This window comes from Musca autumnalis, unplaced genomic scaffold (assembly GCF_047663935.1).
Source record: "Musca autumnalis isolate F117 unplaced genomic scaffold, ASM4766393v1 scaffold_1, whole genome shotgun sequence".
Lineage (NCBI taxonomy): Eukaryota > Metazoa > Arthropoda > Insecta > Diptera > Muscidae > Musca > Musca autumnalis.
In genome coordinates, this window is record NW_027411644.1 from 115,808,991 (window position 1) to 115,829,284 (window position 20,294).

Sequence of the window (20,294 nt, forward strand, 5' to 3'; positions counted from 1 at the left end):
GAAAACATTGAAGCCGTGAGTAAACTGATAATGCAAGATCGCTATGACAGAGGCATCCTTGGACATTTCTTTCACCGCCTAACTTTCCATACTGCATGAAAACCTGGCAAAAAAGGTTTCTTATCGATGGAATTCGTACGGATTGGTGCAAGACATTTCAAAAAATACGACCGCTGTATAAGCCTTATACGATGCGTATGAAACGACTGATTTCATTTCAACAGCGACAATATTTGGTTAAATTCTTACTAGGTTTCTCGGATTTCATTGTATTACCTTTGTATTCACAAGTATTTGTAAAACAAATCAAAAATAGAGGACATAGAGTACATATGATGAAAATAGAGGACAAATAGAGTACGTTGAAAAAATAGAGTACGGACACCTAAAATAGAGTACTGTCCTCTATAATAGAGTACGGTTGGTCACCGTAGTTATGCGGCTAGATCATGCTGTAATAATGAATTAATCTGTTCAGTTAAAAAGATGTTTTAGAAGGAATCCACTGACAAAGCACACATAAGGAGAAGACCAAAATTTTAATGCAAACCACAAATAAATGAGGTCACCTTTAAATTTTGGTGGGAATAGAGCAGAAGACAGAGATGATTGGGAGTTCTTTCAAGAAGAACATTGCATTCCATAGACTCATGTCAAGATTTCCCACTTAATGGCAACATTTAATATGTGTGTTTGTTTTCTGTTATTTCTGTTCTTTTATGATAACATTTTGTACCACATTTTCCAGTAATTTGGGTGACAAGTCAAAAAGTTGTCACACACTAATAGTACGCCCCCTTTTTCCCATTGGCTGAATTTGTAATAATCTTCTTAATATCTTAAAACTTCAAAGTCATCGTATGTAAAACAAATAATGAGAGGTAATTTCTAGGCTTATTTTATATTCATTTCTAAAATGGGAACATGTTTGGGGGGCCTTTAAAATGTCAACACTGTTTCCATTATACATATTAAATTTAGTAATACTAGTAAATACATCTTTATGAAACCACCTTACGGTTTAGTTTGAGCAGAAACTACATCCTCAAATAGGAACATGCAACAAAATATTTCAACATCTCAAAAATGTCTTCGAAAGATTTTCAGTTTTTCAATTTGGTTATTTGGAAAATGTATATGCGAATAACATTGCAACATTTCAACAACTGATCCTCTAGGATGACAATTTTAAACAACTTAGATCATGTCGATATCGATAGTTGTTTTTTATAAAGGTATTTAAGATTGTAATGTAGTGCTTGAATAAAATAAAAGTTGCAACAAAAATAAATATTGGTGGTCAAAAAAAGAGAATATTCCCATGTATATAGTTTAAAGCTGTTAAGCTTACAATATACGAAAATTACCTGCTCGGCCAAGCGTTTAGCATGGAGATTATCTGAAAAAAGAAAAATATTCAAAGTTAATATTAGACGGACGAATTATTTTCTGTAAAAAATAAAAATAGTTTTAAACTAATGCTTTATAAACTATGTAAACAAATTTACATTACATGGAATTTCTTTAGGAAATTGTGTATTTTGCAATTCTAAATAACTCTGACGATGATGATGGTGGATATGGCAATTTTATTAAAATGACAAACAAAACGACAAATAAGAAGTTGCAAATATGTGTATGTATATTCATATGGATAGAAGTCGGACTGTCTGTCTATCAGCCAGACAGATAGATACGTAGATGGTTGGTTCATCGATCTATTCATGCGTCTAGTTTTGTGTCGCTTCATCACTTCCATCACACAGACAAATGTCAGCAGAAAATTACTGTCGTTTTCATTACGTCTTTTCACAACAAATTACTGCATTTGTTTCCCAAGAATGGAGGAAGAACGTCAATACGTAATGGCAATGGTTACACTGAAAGATTTTGTAGCAAAAGAAGCAACTATCATTCTAGTTAGAGCAAGTGTAGAAATATGTATATGGAAACTAGCAAAATGCCCGCTACTTCGTATGCGGAAATGGAATAAAGTACAAATAAACAATATTTATATATATTTATATATGGAACTGGGGAACATTGAAAAATTTTTTGTACTAATACATACCTACTGTAAATGATACTTAACCCACTTAGCGCCGAGAATTTTTTTCGCGAGAAAACTTACAAATTTTTATGAAAATTATATCTTTGAGATTTTTTAAGGATTTTTTAAAAAATAACTTTTTTCTTTAAAACGTATAGTTTTCCTGCAATCGGGCCTTCTTTTAAAAGTTCCAAAAACTTTGGAGGGTAATATAGGTGTATCCTTACATGCCAATCCCTTGGTTTTTGATTGAGAAAATACTCTTACTATATTCCTAACAAATCCCTGACTTTATATGATTCTCACATTTTTGATTAAATTTTTATCGCATATTTAAATTTTTCATCAAAAGTCGAAAATTACAAAAAAGTTGATTTTTTTTGAATAGCTTGGGTTTTTGGCCAATTGCGCGGAAATGCGTAGGTCAAATGAAGCGTTATCAGCGTGAAATTACAGATAACAGACAATACTATAACAAAATGCAAAAAAACCCACAAAAATATTTGAAAAACTCAGAGTTTCACGTCAATTTTTGAAACCATTTTTTGTGGCGTTTAAACGACCAGTGGCTTTATCTGGGTTAATTTCATTTAATTACTTCACGCAAAAAAATATATGTTAGAAATATGTTTGTGTCCAAACAAATGCATGTTTGCAACATTTTGTAACATATCTCAATTTTATTTGTCGGGTTACCAACATATTTTTTATGTTAGAACATATTTTTTATGGGCGGAGAGAGGATTTTTGTCAAAGAGAGTAACAGCAGGGCTCTCGCGGCTGCGGAATGCTGTTTTATAATAAATGGTGGTGTGTATGCGGCAAAACACGTGTGTTTCGTGCTTTGTTGTTGTTAACCAACGTAAAAGGAAAAGCAAAAATTGTTCTTTTTTCTTCAGTTTTCTCAATAAAATCGTTGAGAAGAGACGGTAAAGTGAGTGAATAAATCAGTGTGCTGTGTATTTTATAATTAGAAATTTGATAATTGAATCAAAAAGGTGAATGGAAATATTTTATTGGACAAGGAAGAAATCGCATTTAATACATACATTTTACAATACATTTTTCATAAGATACATACATACATATGTATATTTGAAATATGGATGTACCTATTTATTACATTATATAATCATTTGATTCCAGATGACGATTACCCGCTGATGATTTCAACTTTGAGGAAAATATGTTTTATTTCACAACTAAGGAGAAGCGTTCAACGATGTTTTTTTCTTTTTAAAAGTGTGACTTTTTAAAAATTATTTCATTCCTATTTTCTTTTATTAAAGTCTGTTACCTATTTCTTTGGAATTTGTATGTACCTATGTGTCTTTTGTTGCTTTTCTGTTTGGTATTTATATGCCTTTTAATAAACCACCACCATTTTTAAATGTGTGTATATTTAGAGATAGCCAGGAGCGCTTACTGAGAGCAAGTGAGCATACATTGAAATTTACGCTCCCTTGCTCTCAGTAAGCGGCCACTAGAGTTTGCTTTTTTTGTGGCTTTTATGTTTGTATTTATATTTGTTTGCACCTAAACATAAATTTGTTTGCAGGACCCAAACATATGTTATGTTTGGAAGTGATTGCAAAAAAATATATGTTTGCTGCAAAATGTTTACTTGAGTTCAGTGAATCCGATCACATCAGTGATTATATACCCACTGCACTCAACTTCAACCAAATCAACGTCACAATCCCAAGCAGAGATGCCTGGTCTAGTTGTAGCCCTCCCCTTGGCGGTCTGGCCATCTACACAGACGGTTCAAAGATGGAGGATGGCACAGGTGCCGGGGTCTTCTGCGAAAACCCACAAATTAAGCAATCCTTCAAACTCAACGATAACTGCAACGTCTTTCAGGCAGAAATTTTTGCAATTAGGAAAGCAGCGGAGATGGTCAAAGAACTTGCGAGTATCCTTAAAGGACCGGTGACTATTTTTGTCGATAGTCAAGCGAAGAGGCGGATGAACTAGCACGGGGTGGCTCTCAGTCGACTGACTTACCAGTTGAGTCATCTATCAGACCACCAATGTGCTACTACATCCGGAAACTTCGCGGTTACTTCCTTGAGAAGGCGTTGCAAAGATGGCAAATGGAAACCGGCTGTAAGGTATCCAAGGCAGTCTGGCCCAGCTATTCTCAGCATAGAACCAACTCTCTTTTCTCACTAAATAAGTTAGGGATAAAGACCACTGTAGGTCTCATTACCGGTCACAACATGGTCAGGTCCCTAACTTCTAGATGGGACAACAGTAGTGTAGACTACTGTAGGCTATGTCAAAATCCAGAAGAAACAGAGACGGTCGAACATCTACTATGTAGGTGCCCCTTGTTACTCACGAGGAGACATCGATTCTTCGGTAGATATGAGATAAATACTCTGACTTTCTTCTCCGACATAGACCCCATCTACTTGTACCAATTTGCCAAAAAAAACTCACATGGCTGGCAAACAAAACTAATTAATCACTGTTTTTCTTTCTCCTTCACACAGGGGGATAGAAATCGGCTCAACTCTGAACAACACCCTCAGCGACAACACACCCACATCACATCCACTACATCAACATCTTTGCCACAATCACAGCAGCCGCGCATCCATATCCATTACTCATCGCACCCATCACACCAAACCACTATACATCAACAAACCTGCAATAGACCAACCACCGTATATTACTTCAGAATAGACCAGTCACCACTTTCAACACCCATCTTATAAATCAGCATCCATCATCATCACATCCAACCCACCAAAACTACTCTACATCAACAAATCTGATGCTTACCAATCACCGTTTCATCTTTACTATAAACCGTCACCTAGTGTCTATCATCATCGCAACCTCAACAACAATACATGAATATCTCTATAATAGACCAACCACCGCACACCACTGCAGTATAAACCAGTCACCACACACAACAACTTGATTATAAACTTACATCCACCATCACAACCTCAGCAACAACCTATAAACTCACATCCATCATCACAGCATCACCTACACACTCAACTTCACAACAAATCCGCAATAGTCCAGCATCTATCATCATCACATATAGTACAACCACAACACACAGTTTCTTTAAGGATGCTCACAATGGACCTCAAGGTCTCCGAGTGAAGTAGCTGCCAACAACGGTAGCTGCGCGTCCTAAAACCAAACCAAACCAAACCAGAGAGGCCTTTTATCCTCCGTGTGCTCTTGCCACTTTTGTTCGAATTTCCACACCAAAAACCCGTTTACATGTTTTATTAGAACTTTACCACGTTTTTGGATATCAATTATCAATATAAAATTTCCTGTTAACTATTTTTTATTTTCCTCCACTGTGTCATTGCCATTGTTCTAGGTCTAGACAAATATCTTTCAAACACATTTTTCTTTTTGCAAGTTATTTTCTTTTTTTCATTTTTCTTCTTCTTCGCTACATTGCTGCGCCTATCATTGAAAACTATTCAATAATTCCCAGTTTGTTGTTTTTCTCGTTCTCTGTACAGAATTTAGGTTAACTCAATTTGCTGGATGTTGTTGGAGATGTTGCTGTTCAGGATGTTCATTCCCCATTTCGTTTTCACAGTTCAATTAGAAAGAATTCTACTTTAATTAGAATAACTTGGCATAGTTTTGTTCTGTAAACAAAAGATCCATGAAAGATGATAGAAGGTTATCGGGTAAATTCAATAGACTATTTATAGATGGATGATTATCCCGTATTACTCAACTGCAACTGGAAGAGTAATTTATTATTAAAAAATAGGGCAAGCAAAACAATGACATGCAAAGGAAATTGACTACAATTTATTATGAAGTCTAAGAACTATTAACTATTTATAGTTATTTACTCTTGTGCCAGACACTGAAAATAACACATGAAAATATTTTAGCTTTTAGGAGAGAGCGGCGGTGAAGGAGCTCCCTTTCTCCCTTCTTACCCATAAGCTCAAAACATTTTCATGAAAATTTTCATAGTCTGGCCAAGACATATTTTAATATTTTGGACTGTGATTGTAGAAACAGTAATTTTACCAGTCTTTTATCTATCACTTTATACTGTAGGTCCAAACATAGTGATACTTCCCTAGGTGATTGTTTACAGTTTATCGAAATTCCTGATCGACCCAAAAATAGAATTTTACAGTGTCTCCATCTGTCTTCGTATAAAAATCCGGCTACGCGTTCAAATATACATAGTAGTGTAGAAATTTGAGACTTTAATCCTTGGACAGACACAAATACCAGCACTACACACAAAACGTTTTTTGTTGTTGTTTCGTAAGCGATTTTTAGGGACTTATATTGGTGAACACATAGCGGATATAACTTCCACTAAATTCTGATAGTTATTTCCCAGTTCATTTACGAACATAAAGTCTTAAAATTATATCCAGTCACCCAATAATACAAATTGATGGTGTTTGATCGTAATTTCCATTTTGATTTTATTTAAAAATATTATTCCTCCGAAGGGCCTAAACTAATCGAATTGCTTCAATCATTCTTATCTAGTGGCTTTCTGGGCCCATCGATATATTTACGTGTGGAATTTCTAAAAACATTTATTATCGATTTTATGACCACAGAGAAATTCTCTCAATTTAAAATACATTAATATTTAAAGAAAGCAATAATATGCATAATAAACCACTTAAAGATCTGATATGAAAACTCTGAAAGTGAACTGATTATATTTTGTTGTTGCTAGCAAACTGATTGCTGGCAATATTCCGCAATTTTATTACCAACTAGCAGACTCCGGCCCGTGTTGCTGGCCCGTCGTAATGAGTTTTAATGAAAACTTTTATGCTTGACAATTCAAAAATAGGTATTTTCTACCTCACTTCTTCGGTCTATTGTCAAACCGAGGAGAATTTTGAATTTATCTGTAACCTTTCTTTTACGAACTTTGTCGGATTTTTCGCCCATTTGTGGTGTTTATGATTTTTTTATCGTCCATGTCCCCTGTCTTTATCCTAAAGCGATCTAATTATAAAAGTTAAAAAATGGTTAAGTCGAATTCTACCGCTTGTTGAGACATATATGTTTTAGTTGTCCATGGCTGAAGGACCGTAGAACCTCGAAATTTAAGGAAATTTGTAAATATATCGTTTTTCTTTATAGGAGGAGCAGCCACCGTTGTCTCGCAAATTAGTTTGCATGCCGATGCACTCAAAAGTTTTGCAAATATAGCGATTATAAAACAATAGGCCCCCGAAATTGGTCTACAAATATATAGCATATTGGACTACGGGTCATTCCTGACCATTTTCTGCAAATTGCATGAAATTAGGTTCAGTAGCATTGGAAAAATAATTTACTGAAAATAGTGGTTCAGTAGTATTATTTAAAAACAGGCTTGGTCCGGTCTTTGGGCCCCAAAGAAGTACCGAGATTGTAGATTAATCCGTAAATTGTTAAACCGATATATGCGTAATTTTTGAAAATATAGCGCATTTTTAATATATCGCATAGGAGAGGTCCCCAACCCCTCTGGTATTCAATAAAATATGTAGCCTGTTTTCAGGGACATCGCTGTACATTTCCTGACAATTTCAGGAAAATGGGTTCAGTAGTATTTGAAGAAAAATTTTAAATTGAAAAAAATGGGCGTGGTAAAAATTTCTTTTCATAAAAACCTAAGTTGGGTTATGACGGCATTTGATTTTTATACCTTCCACCGTAATATGGAGGGTATAATTAAATTTGTCATTCGTTTGTAACACATCGAAATATTCATCGGAGACCCTATAAAGTATATATATTCTTGATCAGGGTAAAATTCTAAGTCGATATAACAATGTCCGTATGTCCGTCCGTCTGTTGAAATCAAGATACAGCTCGCAATTTTTAAGATAAAGCTTTGTAATTTGGTATAGAAGTTTCTATTACCCCTAGGATGTTTGGTATTGCAAATGGGCTATATCGGTCCACGTTTTGATATAGCCCCCATATAACGGTAGCACCCGATTTTCGGTATTTTTAAGGTTTTAGCTTCATTATCCTACCAAAATGGCTGAAATTTGGTATTAAGTCTTCGTTGGGGGTATACAACTTTCCCCCAGGATTTTGTCGGTTTAGGTCAACGCCTTCATATAGCCCCCATAGAACGGTACCTCCCGATTTTCGGTATTTTGAAGGTTGAAGCCTCAATATTCCTCCGAAATGACTGAAATTTGGTATTAAGTCTTCGCTGGGGGTATACAACTTACTCCCATAATTTGATATTAAGTCTTCATTTGGAGTATAAAACTTTCGCCCAGAATTTTGTTGGTATAGGTCAGGGATGGCCAAAACACACATTTGCAGATTATAAATTGCGCTAGTGTGAGTGGAAACGTAAACAATGCATCAACCTAACGAATGTGTTTATAGTGTACGTTTGTTTCGTATGCCCGCGGGCACAGGAGAGTTGTTGTTGGTGCCCATCCCTGGTATAGGTCCACGCCTTCATTTAGCCCCCATAGAACGATACCTCCCGATTTTCGGCATTTTAAAGGTTGTGGCCTCAATATTCCTCCGAAATGACTAAATTTTGGTATTTAGTTTTCATTGGGAGTATTCAACTTTCCCTTCTAATTTTGTCGGTATATGTAGGTCCATCCCTTTCACACAGTCCCCATTGAACGGTACCTCCCGATGTTCGGTATTTTGAAGGTTGTGGCCTCAATATTCCTCCGAATCGGCTGAAATTTTGTTGTTTAGTCATCATTTGGGGCATAAAACTTCACGCCTGAAATTTGTGGGTATAGGTCCACGCCTTTATATAGCCCCTATAGAACGGTTCTTCCCGAATTTAGGTATTTTGAACGTTGTAGCCTCAAAATTGCACCGAATTGGTTTAATGTTTAGTCTTCTTTTGGGGTATAAAACTTTCCATATTAAATTTGTCGGTATAGGTCCTTGCCTTTATATAGCCCCCATAGAACGGTACCTCCCGATTTTCATAGTTCTAAAGGTTGTGACGTCAATATCCCACCGAAATGACTGATTTTTGTTATTTAGTCTTCCAGGGGGTTATAAAGTATTCCTGAAAAGAATTATTAGGATATGTACACGTCTTCCTTTATACCCCATAGAAGCATACCTCTTAATTTTTGGTATTTTTTTAGGTTTTAGACACATTTTCTACACGAAATATCGGAAATTTGGTAAACAGTCTTATTTGAGTCTAAAAACTTTCCGCAGGAATTTGTCGGTATAGGTCGACGAAATTTGGTAATTAGACTTCTTCATAAACGAAAGGAAACTAATTGTTCCATTTTACTTCAATATAAATCGTGGTGGAGGGTATAACAAGTACAGCCTGGCCGAACTTAACGCCGTTCTTACTTGTTATTCATATAGTTATGGCGTTTTTTTTTAAATATGGCAAATGGAAGTACCCCGCCCCTTCGAAATTCAAGAAAATATGCATTCTATTTTCAACTGGGGCCATGCCTGTACATTCCATGACAATTTCAGGAAAATCAGTTCAGTAGTTTTTGTAGAAAAGATTAAAATTGAAAATTAAAAAACTGGGCGTAAAGGCGGGGCTGGTCAAATTTTCTTTGCATAAAAACCTAATTTGGGTTATGACGAACATTTCTAAAATAAGAATTATACAAATCGGTCCAGCCGTTCTCAACTGATGCCGTTGCCAACGAACGACATTCGATATTTATTTATAGATTTCCAAAGAAAAAAGTTAAATTAGTTAATTTGTTAATTTAATTTTTTACATAGTCTGTATATATAGCAGAGATAGACACGATGAGAGTATGGCTGACTTCCGTGTCGTCAGTTGCTTTTTGTTGTTTAAACTTCGTCAACATATTTCAAATGCACACTCATGCATTGTTCCTCGAAAATACAACTATATGCATCAGAAATAAAAATGATACATGTTTGCTTTTAACCTGCGTATTTTTGACGTTTTGAAACACATAGCTTCGCAGTTGTTTAATACTACGGCGTTAAGAAACATAGTACTTCACACATGTGCAGTCATTTGACAAGCAACTGACGATACGGCAGTCAGCCTATTTACACCTAAAAGAAAAGAAGCAAACACAATACTTTTGAGTTGTTGGGCCAATTTCGCAGGAAGTATAGATTTGCATTCGAAAAAAAAATAAAAACGATTCCAGATTAAGGACTCATCTGGGATCGTTTTTAAATTTCTGGCATAATGTTTTGTATGCGGATGCACTCTGCACTCTTTCTAAACTTTGTGTGGGAGTTACCCAAAAGAGCGGTCCGATGTAGTCGATATTCGGACATATGTAATTCAACGCTGTAAGAAAAAATACGACGTAAAACGTTTGGACCAAATCGGTTTCTGCCTTCGTTGTACCGGCATACTTTTTGGAGATTTTGGACCATCATCTAAGGAGGTATGGAATTGATCCCGAAAAAAAGAAGAATTTTCTTGGTGCTTTCAGGAAGTATGGATTTGCCTCCGAAAAAATTGTACCGTCGTAAGGGGGTCACGAAATTGTATGGGTGTACCGTGGGAGCCGAGCTGAAGGCTGCCGGACGGATCACATGTTGCGGATAGTGAAAAGCCCTCAGATATGAAGGTTAGCTGCGAATAAGTGAATCACAAATAAGCTGACCCGGGCAATCAGCGGATGGTAACATTGACAAAACGAGTAGATACCGTATTCAACCTAGCATATCCAATAACACATGTAGTGTCTGTGTTCCATCTTAGGAGCGGTTACGAGCGAACGTCGGTCTTGTATTAAGTTATCCGCTATATACATGTGATTGGAAAGGTGAGACTGCATGCCTGAAATCACCAGTATGTATCCCACTGACGCTAACGGAGTTGCTCTGGGTTGGTAGCGAAGGTCCTGAGGGTTGTCCAAAAACGGCCGTTGTTCTAACACAAAGCCGATAATGCAAGATCCTCGGGTATTTCTTCCACCATCTAGCATATGATATTGCATGAATACCTGGCCGCAAAAATGGGAATTCTCGTTAGATCCAGGACAATTTGAAAATTGCTCAAAAGGCTCTTGCGATTGGTGCAAATCAAATTTTGAGAATAAATAAGATCGCGGTGCTTCAAACGACTTTTATAAGATCGTCACAGACGAATCTTGGATATGTATGTATATGCGTATGGGCTCGAAACAAAACAACAACCTACCGTGTGGGTCTTCGAAGAAAAGCTAAATACGAAAGTTGTTCATGGATATAGCACTTCGAAGCAAATGATCGCCTGTTTCTTCGGAAAAACTGGCCATGTGTGTTAATGCTGAGTGGTAAACTACAATTTGTTTGTCTGAAGTCTCCGGAGAAATTCGAAAAACGAACATGAGAAGACGAATCGTTGTGCAAAATGACAATGCGAGCTCTCAAACATCGATTCAAAGCAGCGCATTTTTGACCGGACAAAACATGGAATTGATGGGTCATCCGCCGAACAGACCTGCCTTGGCACCCAATGACTTCATTTCATTCCCGAACATCAAGAAAAAAGGCGTGGTCAACGATGTTTTGGAGGTATCTAAATCAAGTCGCTGTAAACAACACAACACATGATCGTATGTCAAACTGTCCTGAGTATGTTTAGGCTAAAAACTGTCAAACTTTCCAAAAATGTCAAACGGCGTCTGGCAACAGTACGTGCTGACTAGGCCGCAAACTTTTCTAGTTCTCCTCGTACGTCCTTGACGACAAACAAAAATAAGGCTTGCGTTGATTTTATGGAATCCTACAGGTGATCTTTGATACGGTTGAGGATAATTTTGGCAATTATTTTCGCTATTGTCGGTAGCACACAAATATCACGCTAATTTCCACATTCCTTCAAGTCTCACTTTTAGCAATTTTTACCATTTTGTCATATTTTCATTCAGATATTAAAGGGAGGAAGATTTAAGCACTAAGATTTATATCGGCTTTGTGTAATTCGGCGGGTATACCATCAATACCGGCAGCTTTTCCATTAGGTAGTTGCACATTACATTAATTACAGTCGCGCGTCCTTAAACCTAAGCCTACAACGAGCTGTTGAAATTCTGCATCTTCGTGTCAGTTCAACTTTACATAAATATGTTGCAACAAACATTCCCGAAGGAACAAGAGAGACTTCTCTAATATCAATGTGCAATCAAATTCATATTAGCTTAATAATATAAGGTCAACTTTTTTGTCGCTGTGTCCAAACCAGGGTTTCGGAGTCGGAGTCTGGAGTCGGAGTCTAGCAAATTTTGCTGGAGTCGGAGTCGTGAAAAAAAAACTCGACTCCGACTCCGAAAGCATTTCCTATTTTTGAGATAATTAAATTAAATTTCTTTAATACAATCGCGATGATATATGTTGAGACAGAAGAACATGTTGGGCAAAATTGATCTTTTTATACCCTCAGCCTTTAGGCTAAAGAGGGTATATCACAAATGTTGTCAAATATTTCATATTCCATTTCAAAAAAAATGTTTTTTTTTTCGCGCTACATCAAAGATTTTTGGTACATAGGTTAAGAAACAAATTCCCAGCACGAATCCGCTCGCGAGCCAGTTTTTTGTTGATGCGGACAAAAGTTATGGCGGTTTTATTTTCGTTTTAAAGAAAAAATTATTATAAAAACGCTAATTATTTTACCGCGAGCAATTGCTACTAAAAAGTTATCTGGAAGTGGCTTGGGTTAGTAGATTGCAAAATATTTGTTAAATGTTACTCAGTACTCGCGAAATGTATAATAAATTGATAAATTATTGAATGTAAGGCAACTTTTTTCAAAATAAAGTTCCATTTACCCGCTGTAAAATTACGAAAAAATTCGTATGGAAGCAAAACTTCACGGCGAATTAAATGAGACTAAAATCATACAGATTGGTATTATAGTTTCGACGTCACAGCCAAATTAAAAACACATATTTTGGTTAAAATTTTTTTTTTTGTTTGAAGCAATATTTTTTCACATTCATTATGTAGTATAAAATTTTGGAAAAATCTATAGGAATACTTCCTTCATTTTGCTTAAATCTCCCACTAAAATATACGGATTTTGCTTTATAGACATTCATATAAAAGCTTTCCTATTGAGGAAGATAATTGGGTTGCTGAGAATATATCTCAAGGCTTCTGAAATGGAAATAGGGTCACATAACCCATTTTAATTTATATACACTTTAAAATACGTGTAAATCGCGCAATTTTCAAAATCATTTTGTCCTCATGTGATTTTCATGTACAGCAAGACCATATCTTTTAATTTGTATATATTTTTGAAATTTAATTTGGAGGCTAAGACCTAGCATCGGCTGCATCTTAGCACTAAAAAACCTATAAAATATCGCTAACTTGCGCAAATTGAATACAATTTTTGTCCGCATCCGATTTCAATATCCACCATGAAAATCTACATCGATATATATCTATTTCATGGCGTTCAATCAAGAACCGTGGATGTAGCATCCCACACTATTTTTGGGATAAAATGAAGGTAGCTCCTTTATCATTAAAGTTTTCAAATGCTGTACTAGTTGTTTCATTGCAGTGGAAACGAACCGCAGAAAACGCGATAAAATACGCGGTATTTTCAAAAACATTTTTAGGTGATTTTTCTACTTTGGAATTTCTCGTAACTCGCGTTTTAGTATATGGATTTTCACGGGGAATGATTTATTGGATCCGGAATGTAAAAAAAACTAAAATGTGCACTTGATTGCACATTTTAGTTTTTTTACATTCCGAGGAATTCGAATGACAATTGTAAAAATTAGGCCCGAAAAATATGATTTTTAGAATAATGTTCGCACAAAATTTCCGTATTTGGATGCAGATTTCTATGAAGCTGTGTAGACTACATTCACGACACATATATCAAATAACTCAGAATCGCGAGTTCTACAACCCTATATACGATTTTTTGAAAAACCTGTTTGTGGAATGAAATTAGAATAAAATGTCAAAAAACACTGTAAATCTGGCTTCAAAATGTCAGCATCATTTAATGGAAGAAGCAGATCAAATTTTGAAAAGTAATACATTAGTGAGATGATCCTTATTTAGTTTGCTTCTACTATTACTTTGACATGAAAATCGGGAAAAGTTTGGTTTATTCACAAATCAAGAGAAAACAAAAAAAGACACGTTGGCTTCAACCCATTTTTGTCTATTTTTTAACATAAATATAGCCACAGCTTCCACGCAAATTAACTTTTGATGCCAATATTATGCCACGTCCAAAACATCTCAATTTAGCCTAAAACATTTAAAACATTTAATTTGTATAATATACAATCACAAGTCGCGTGTTCTAAAAGGGTAAACCTTGGCTTCAACTATGTTAAATTTTCAAAAATATTGGTGATATACACTTTGATAAGTAAAGTAAAAAAAAAATCGATTTCAATGAAGTAAAGTCATTACATACTAATAACTAAAAGTATTAATAATATATAAAATTAAAATAAAATAATAGATCTGTTCCTTTACGTGCAAGAATCTTCAAGTTTTACCACTTTTTACTCGAAAAGGGTTCCTTTACTTCAGACACCATACAATTCATATGGATACAGTTTACAACTTCTACTACTTTTGCCGGTTTTACCATTTTCAAAAGTAAAGGAACAGACCAAATATTTTTGTTATGTATTCTTAGCTGGTATTATTATATAAAATTAATTTCTGTATGTTTATTTTCCTAACCATGTTCCTTAATATAAAAACGTACATAGAATAAAATTTTTAACAATAAATACATCAACAATAAAAAAGCTAACTTCGTTTCTGTTTCCAATCCATTTAAAGGTTTAAGGCAGGGATGTAGTCAGAAATACATCTCGGAACCAAAATGGGGGTTAAAACTTGATGTTTTGTAAGTAAAATATACAAAAAATTTCAGAGAAATTACCATAGTAAAAACATTTACATATAAATAGTCTTTAACAGATCGATAGGGATCCCATATTCAGCAATCCTTTTACTGCAATTTTTGTCATTCTCGGAGTCGACTCCGGAGTCGGAGTCGGAGTCGTGAAAAAAAGTGGCCTGGAGTCGGAGTCGGCCAATTTTTATCTCGACTCCGAAGCCCTGGTCCAAACGGCGTGTCTCAAGACACCACTTGTAATTTTGCCACCGATATTATCTGGCCAGAGAATCGAAACCGGGCCTTGCACCACGGTGGCACGTAATAAGCGATTACCATGTCTAAAATCATGAATAGGGGAATAAGGTTTAGGGAACTTTCAAACCGTAGCATAATATGGGAAATAATACAAACATTGTTTTTTTAGAAAATCATTGATGAGCAATGCACGGATAATTTCCATTCACATAAAAAATTAGGAAATACTAACATCCCTCATTGAAAAAGAAAATCCAAGGCAAAGGTGTGTTAGCACAGCTACATAAATCCCAGTTATGTCCTGTGCGAAAATCCTATTAAGTTCTAAATGAACACAACCCAAAATATTTTCATTTCTTAATTGCTTTCCTTTTCTTGCCGGTAATGATCTACGTTCCTGTGCCGTCACATACATGCACACCGACCGACCTAACTTGCATGTCTAACAACTTCTACTGAAGTCCTTTTAAGGTTTCCTCAAAAGGACATCTGTTGATTTGTTATTGTTTTCATTTCAACGAAGCTACGGGGGTTAGACTGACTGTTAACTACTAAGCAAAATGAACGTAGGGTAGGCATACGAGTACAGACATGCTGCGGCTGCTTGTCAGGGGTACGATGCGGCAGCAACACACAAGACAAGAAAAGTGTACGAACAGCAACACCTGCCTATCTAGGGTATCTTCCTTTTTCTGCGCTGACTCCCTGGGTTTTTGGTTCTATGTAAATCTATGATTTAACAGCACACGGCCACAACCACAACCTCTCTCTTTGCCAACAGTTAAAATAACAAGAACAGCAGCAACTGCTGCAGTAATTGATGTTATTGTTTCGTCATACTTTCAACCCTGTTGCATATTTCAAGGATAAGAGTTCTTAGGGATTGTAGAGCTATTCTTCTTCATAGCATTTTGTAATTTTACAACATCTGCTGCTGTTTGAAAAATAAGAAAAAAAAAACATGAACTACAACTAACCAAGTAGCTTCGCCGTTCATTGATCCTTGTTAATGATTGATCCTTTATGAATGTTTTATTTGTGCCTCTATTGAGAAAACCATGGCCATTGACCACAGCTATAGAGCACTTCAATGTATTTTAATTAATTAGGTTTTGACAGATCATGTTGTGAAAAAGGTTGAGAATGAAAAGAAACAAAATCAAAATAATTGTTTTGGTTCCGCAGGTGGTTTGAAGACAATAGCTAGATAGACTGTGTCTATTGGTTATCAGCAAATCTCAAAGTGAAGAATACGAATAAATCAAAGATGCATACAGAAATAAACGTTTAAGTCTTAAAAGTCCACGGTTATTGCTGCGACAGTAAACAATTTAATTACAAAATATTAAAACTTTAAATTACAACCCTTACCTCGCATTGCGTCGTTGATACGTTCCAAAAAACACGACTCAAAGTGAACAAGTAAAAAAGAGTCAGTCGGCTTTGCCGACAGATATATACCCTCAGCCAATGTGAAGTGAAACTTTCACCTACGGACAGATCGAATGTATTTAAGGTCTCTTCAGAATTTTGTGGCCCTTTTGCGACATTTGAACTTGCCGACAAAAATGTGGATTAGTAGTTAACTGCACTAAGACACAAATGTTGAACCTTTGTGGGGGAGGTACCTTTAGGGAGGACCGATATGGGCCATTTTAGAAGTAAAATTAAATTTTGACAAAATATTAGGAGATCCAAATTGTAGACCAAATTGGTTGCCCCATTCAAGTGATATCGTCCTAGAAGTTGTGGACCGGTATTGCCCCATGAAACTAAGTTTGGATATAATATGACGAAGACCAAATGTTGGACCAAATCGGTTGAACAGTTCGAGAGTTATAGGGATTTTTGTAACCTTTCGGGCTGTTTTCCTAAGAAATATGGACATGCTCCTGAAAAAACTTTTACCGTCGTAATGGAGGAAGCGAATGCAAATCGCTTCAACAAAAATGAAAGTGAACTTATCCGAAATTGTGTGTGAGAGGTACCAGAAGGAGTAGACAAATATAGTCCATATTCGAACCTGATCTATATCTGGTAGATATATTAGGATGTGCAAAGTATAGATTACATCGGTCACTCCCCTTAAGAGTTATCGTGCGCACAATTTTTCCGAATATTTTTGAACTTTTGCGGGGGAGGTACCTGAAGGAGTGGACCGATATGGCTTATCTTCGAACTTAAACTATGTATGGACACATTATTACGGAGGCCAAAATTTGGACCGAATCGGCACATCCGTTCGAGAGTTATCTTGCGCTCCATCCACTACATACGGTGTTATAGGGGCTTTTTGCATCTTTCAGGCTATTTTCTCAAGAAGAATGGACTTGCCCCTGATGAAACTTGTACCGCCGTATGGTTGGCAACGAATACAAGTTGTTGCAACAAAAATCAAAGCGATTCGAGAGCAGGTCCTAATCTGAACTTATCTGAAATTTTGTGTGGGAGGTACCCGAAGGAGTGGACCGATTGAGTCCATTTTGGAACTTCATCTAAATTTAGTAGACATTTCACGATGTGCAAAGTATGGATCAAATCGGTTACTTCCTTCAAGAGTTATCGTACGCACAAATTTTCCGAACATTTTTGAACTTTTGTGGGGGAGGTACCGGAAGGAGTGGATCGATATAGCCCATCTTCGAACTTAAACTATGTATGGACACAATATTACGGAGGCCAAAATTTGGACCGAATCGGCAGATCCGTTCGAGAGTTATTTTGCGCTCCAACCACTAACACGGTGTCATAGGGTTTTTTGTAACTTTCAGGCCCATTTTCTCAGGAAGTATGGACTTGCCTCTAATGAAACTTACAGCGTCGTATAGAGGACAGCGTATACAACTTGCGTAAACAAAAATCAAAGCGATTCGAGACCAGGTCCTAAACTGAACTCTTCCGAAATTTTGTGTGGGAGGTACCCGAAGGAGTGGACCGATTGAGTCCATATTGGAACCTCATCTTAGTTTGGTAGAAATTACACGATGTGCAAAGTATGGACCAAATCGGTTATTCCCTACAAGAGTTATCGTGCGCACAAGTTTTGCGACAATTTTTGAACATATGTGGGGGAGGTACCTGAAGGAGTGGACCTATATGGCCCATCTTCGAACTTAAATCGAATCTGGACAAAATATTTCGATACCCAAAATTTGAACCGAATCGATTGATCCGTTCGAGAGTTATCGTGCGCATCAGCCAGCCAGACAGACAGACAAACGGACAGACAGACAGACGGACGGACATTGCTAGATCTACTCAAAATTGTCTGAAACGGATATCGTACAAACATACTTGGGGTCTAAAACCATTATTTCGATGAGGCACATTTTTGGTCGTATCAAAGTGTAAATACCCTCTTTAGCCTAAAGGCTGAGGGTATAAACAACTCAAAGCTTATTAAGATCTTCTATGGAAACCGATGAAAAGTTGGGAGATCGGTTTCAGAAAACGCAACTTCGAAAAAAGCAAAGTAAAACGACGCAAAGCGAGGTCTGGGTGTGGAGAAACCACGAATTTCTGTACTCAGGACAACTGCCCTATGTAGTTTTCAAATATCCCAAATGAAATCTAATCGTAGTTTATCCCTGAAAAGTAAGGAATAAACAACCTGACCAAAGAATATTCCATTAGAAATAACAACAAAAAGAGATAAATTTACAAAATAACGCAAAATATTTAGTTATTTATCATTGACACTTTTATGAACCATTGTATTTTTCGACTTTGGTTTTTTGCCTGCCTGGTTTCCTTCCTTCTCTCTGCCTCTCTTTGTAAAGGAAGTCATAAATCAGAATAACTTGACATGCGTCATTTCTTTTGACTTCAATTTAATTAATATTTGTAGTTGAACTCACAATAATGCCGACGACGACACATATCACATAGAATTAACAGAAAAAACAATAACAACAACCAAAACATTTTCGCTTTATGGTGTTGATGATGATCAACAACAACATCATCATCAGCAGTAGCAACAGAAACAACAACATCTACCAGACATTGTGTTGATTATGGTTAAATTTGCATGTCATTTCTAGTCCGAATAAATAGGTTTCCATATCTCTCACATTTTTGCTATTCGTGGCAATAATAACAGAAAAAACAACAACTCCCAGTCTGTGGTATTTTATGCAACACATGTTGAAAATCGATGTTCAACGAAGTTACAACTTCTGCTGCCGACGCCACAACTAAGGATGGAAGAAGACTCAATTCAAATGTATTTAAAGTTGGGAAACTCTATTAAAAGTTGAATGATTATGGGATGGCCGACCGAACTCCATCATTATCGAGATGATGAATCGTTGAACTCATCATATTGACAAATATCAAAAAGTGTTCAAACTTTAGCTAAATCTTTTGGAGTAGAAGGCTTCACTAAATGATAACACTTACATAGTTGGCTCTCTACAGAATATTTCACTGTGGTCCCAACCTGCGACAAAAATCGAAAAATTGATATCGACAATTCAGAAAACTGTCTCTAAACATATCATATTTTAATATTCCAACAATGTTTTTATGGCTTCTTATAAGGCAAATAACTAAAAATTTAAAAGATGCAATTATTTTAATTACTTCTAAATAAAAATTTGTACAAATTATTCGCATAAAATGTGCTGGAAAATACATTTATTTTAAATACTTTTTTGGTGGATTTTTTCCAAGTCCTCAAAATTGAATTTGAGTTTTACTCAGTATGCCACTCTCAATATTTTTTGGAAAATATTCGAAATAGTGTCAAGTTTACAAAAAAAAAGTGGTTCCAGCTGCATATATTTGCATTTCCGTGTGTTGTAGTGACTGCTGCAGTAGGTTTCGGAAGCAAAATCGTTCAGATTTCGTTCCTTCTTCGGAGAGAATATCGGAAATAAATTTCCCTTCGAATATACCAGTGTTTTTCTTCCGATTCCGGTACGAATTCGGATCGATATGTCGGAAACAAATTTCCCTTCGCACAACAAGCACCTTTTGTATATATCTAACTACTTGCTGTTAAATACATACACATGTTTGGTTATAAAATTCGCATATGCAATTTTTAAATATATATTCAAATATAATAATTCAAGCTAGTGCTGATAGACTCAACATATTCGTACACAACGTTTACATTGTTCTACTATAACTACATGATAACAACAGTGAAAATCATTAAAGAAACGTTTG

The 20,294-nt window shown here is 36.0% G+C and overlaps 1 long non-coding RNA gene across 1 annotated transcript in view; it reads right to left on the minus strand.

The window, feature by feature from the left end:
• LOC141405112 (uncharacterized) overlaps positions 1-20,294 on the minus strand; it is a 179,891-nt gene that overhangs the window by 81,522 nt on the left and 78,075 nt on the right. Inside the window, exon 3 of the long non-coding RNA XR_012413143.1 lies at positions 1,368-1,399. This is a non-coding gene — a long non-coding RNA (uncharacterized lncRNA). The remainder of the gene's footprint in view (positions 1-1,367; positions 1,400-20,294) is intronic.